Here is a 3,903-nt window from a genome sequence, read left to right as displayed (position 1 = left end):
ATTTTGTGTCCCAGCATGTGTTCTATCTTGAAAAATGGCCCTTGTGTAATGAAAAAGAATGTGTATTCAGCTTTGGGTGGATGGAATGCCCTCTATATAACTATTAGTCCTCTCTCTTCCATTTCTCCCTTTAGATTCAGTACTTTCTTTCTGAGTTTTAATCCTTTTGGTCTATCAAGATGTGATAAGGGTATGTTAAAATCTCACACTACTATTTTGCTGCTACCAATGCCCTCCTTGAAGTGCCTTAGCAGTTATTTTAAGTATTTTTCTGGCCCCTCATTGGGTGCATGTATGTTTAGGAGGGTAATTTCTTCCTGAGATACATATCTCTTGATTATTAAAAAATGGCCTTTGCTGTCCCTTCAAATCTTTTTCAGCCTGAAATTTATCTTATAGGATACTAGTATGGCCACCCTGGCTTTTTTGAGGGATTTGTTTGCTTGAAGGATTGTTGTACATCCTTTAACTTTGAGTCTATGTTTGCTCTCATTGATCAGATATGTTTCTTGTAGTCAACAGAATGTTGCATTCAGTTTTTTAAATTCATTTTGCCACTCTGTGTCTCTTATATGGTGCATTTAGTCCATTGACACTGAAGTTATTGTCATAGAATTTTTAGCCATTTTTCTGTATAATTTTTTTTGTGTTTCTGGGATTTGTCTTGTCTTATAGTAGCCCCTTCTGCCCTTCTTTTAAGGTTGGTTTTGAGTCTATGAATTTCCTGAGCTGTTGTTTATCCATGAAGTAGTATATTTTTCCTTTGAGTCTGAATGAGAGTCTAGCTAAATAAAGTATTCTTGATGAGGTGTTCATTTCATTGAATTTTTTCACTATATTCCACCACTGTCTTCAGACTTGGATGGCTTTATCTGATAAGTCTCCTGTAAATCTAAGGGATGCTCCTTCTCCTTCATATGTGATTTTCTTAAAAACATATGAAATACTTCATGAATTTGTAGGTCATTCTTGAGCAGTGGCCATACTAATCTTCTCGGTGTAGTTCCAATTATAGTACATGTGCTGCCAAAGCGAGCTCAGGAAAGCACTTTTAAACCCTATACCATCTCTACAGTCCATCTTCTTAGATTTTTGTCTCCATCTTTCAATGTGTCTACCATCCGTTTCTTCCTTATGCTTCTTCCATACTATGTGATGGCACATGAGCCCTATAGCAGTGGGAGCTGGGAGCCGGCAGTCACCAACTTCTATGATAGCTGTGTCCCTAAGAGTAGCCAGACCGGTGCTACATTACAGAGTATAAAGTGACTGTTCCCTGGCAGTTTTATGGTGTTAACAACCTTCAACACTGGGAATCAACTCGGGACTTAAGTTTAGGAGTTCCCAGCAGAACCTGCAGTCAGTCACTTATGGCTTAGGAGGGCTAGTTTGTATGATCTGCTGAAGGTATATATCACCTAATCTACTTCTGCTCTTGGCTTTGAATGATAGAATCCATTCTAAGGTTGTTTCCCAGTTTTTGAAATAATTTGCCTTCCCTGCACATTAGTGGGGTTTAAAAGATAGTAGAAGCTGGTACTCAAATAAGTGATCTTCATGACAATGTAGAGAATAACATCAATAAAGAAGAGGAAAAATACTAAAAAAAGAAAATATTTGACATATATGGGAAAGTACCAAAAGAAATATTTACATCATAAAGTTTTAAAAGAAGAGTAGATAAAGGGGGAAGATATCTGGTATAAGAATTATAGCTGGGGCTGGAGCAATAGCACAGTGGGTAGGGTGTTTGCTTTGCATACGGTCGACCTGGGTTCAATTCCCAGCATCCCATATGGTCTCCAGCACTGCCAGGGGTAACTCCTGAGTGCAGATACAGGTGTAACCCCTGTGCATCACCAGGTGTGACCCAAAAAGCAAAAAACAAAAAAAATATATAGCTAAGTAATCACTTCTATGTCTTGGGAAAATGTCTCACTTCATTTCAATTTTGTACCAATCTCCAGGAGTTTTATTTGTTTTGCATTTAGTTCCATGAAGACCATGGAGACTCCCTTTAATATGAAGATTTTCTTGGTCAATGTCACATTTACTTCGTTATATTTATATTATCTTTACTATGTCTTTGGTTGCACATTTTGTTTCTTCAGTCTGTAGGTTTAACATTATGATGGCCATTGATTTTTTTTCTGAAACTCCATTTAAAGTTTATTAGAGTTTTGCCTCTGCTATAAGAACTTTTGGCTTATTTGCTGCTGATTTGTTTTGCTTCTTCTGTTTAACTCTTTAAACATATATTTCAATGAAATATAATATGAATATTTACTAAGTGACCAAAAGACCCGAGAAGGATATTAGGCATAAAATAACGGTGACCAAACACCTATTGTCTTTGAAAGGAGAGACCTGAATGACCACGGATTTTGATGTCCTAATCCTACTAACCTGGCAATCTGTGACCTGAAAACTTTTCCATATATATATATGATATGATAATATTCTATTGTAATAAAAATTACCTAGAAAAAAATGTAAAATAACATAAGGAATTATATTTTTGGTATAAAGAAATCTTTCCCAAAGCAGGACTTCAAATTGATATGTGATAATTGAAAGGAGAGTGGGTATAACTTAATAGAAATTAAATAATTCTACATGGCAGAAGGAAATCTGATTAGTTAGAAGATAAACGACAAACTATGAAATAGAAAGTAAATATTTAACCAAGGACTTGGCAAACAATTTTCTTTTTCCAAAACAGTATAAGTGGGAGTAATCTCAGTGAATCAAATATCATGAACCAACAGATGAGAGGTTAAACTAAATTTCTCCTGGGGTGTGAACTTTATTTTATAGAATGCAAAGTACCTTCAATAGAAAAATTGGATTAGTGCCAATTTAATCCAGATCCTTTGCAATACCCTTAGTGAAACACAAGTAGCAGTGCAGTAGACCAATCTCTTTTCTGTTTTAAAAGAAAATCACTTATCACTTAACTTCCCGTTAGTCGTCGATTTGCTCGAGCGGGCGCGAGTAACGTCTCCATTTGTCCCTGTCACGTGCTAGTGTAGCCCAATGGCATCTCTTCGCTCCGGGAACATGGAGGGCCTCAAACCGATCGTTCATGATCTTGACAAAGAAGTCTGACCATCTGGTAGGTGGGCGGCCACGCGGTCTCTTGACATCCCGTGGAATCCAATCAGTAACAGCTCTAGTCCAACGGTCATCTTTAAATCTCATTACGTGACCAGCCCATCTGATTTTTGACACCTTGGCAAATGAGACAGCGTCTCTGATCCTTGATCGTCGACAGATGTCAGAACTCCGGATTCGTTCTCTCATTTGAGTGAAACGTGATATTCCAAGCATAGCTCTTTCTATTCTTCTCTGGGAGACCTGAATGGCGTTCTCATCTTGTTTGCGTAGGGCCCAGGTCTCTGAGGCATATGTTAATGCAGGAAGAACAGTGGAATCAAAGAGATGTGCCCGGAGCCGGAGGTTCTTCGTCCTCTTAGCTATTTCTTCGACGTTCTTGAAGGCGTTCCAAGCCGCTCTCTTTCTCCTGCGCAGCTCGGGTGCCAGGTCATTTGTCATGTTGACCTCTCGACCTAGGTAGACATAGCTGTTGCATTCGGAGATGGTCGTTCCATTGAGAGCGAATGGGGCGTCAGGAACAAGGCTGTTTCTCATAAACATTGTCTTCGTAAGATTCAGCTGTAGTCCTACCTTTCCACACTCACGGTCAAAGTCGGCTAGCATTTGTGCCGCTTGGCTGATGTTTGGTGTTATTAAAACAATGTCATCAGCAAAGCGGAGGTGGTGTAGTTGCCGACCATCTATCTTCACTCCCATTCCTTCCCATTCCAGTCGTCGCATGATGTTCTCGAGGGTGGCACTGAAGAGTTTCGGTGAAATGGTATCACCCTGCCGCACCCCTCTCTT

The 3,903-nt window shown here is 39.1% G+C and overlaps 1 non-coding gene across 1 annotated transcript; it reads right to left on the bottom strand.

Moving 5' to 3' along the window:
• Nucleotides 1–932: 932 nt before the first annotated feature.
• Nucleotides 933–1,039, bottom strand: LOC130042628 (U6 spliceosomal RNA). Its single transcript, XR_008795281.1, has one exon. It is a non-coding gene; the product is annotated as a U6 spliceosomal RNA (small nuclear RNA).
• Between the last annotated feature and the right edge of the window lie 2,864 nt (nt 1,040–3,903).

This window comes from Sorex fumeus, unplaced genomic scaffold (genome assembly GCF_029834395.1).
Source record: "Sorex fumeus unplaced genomic scaffold, SorFum_2.1 ptg000106l, whole genome shotgun sequence".
Lineage (NCBI taxonomy): Eukaryota > Metazoa > Chordata > Mammalia > Eulipotyphla > Soricidae > Sorex > Sorex fumeus.
Note: the sequence above shows the minus strand (reverse complement) of the source record. Positions and strands in the feature narration are given on the sequence as shown.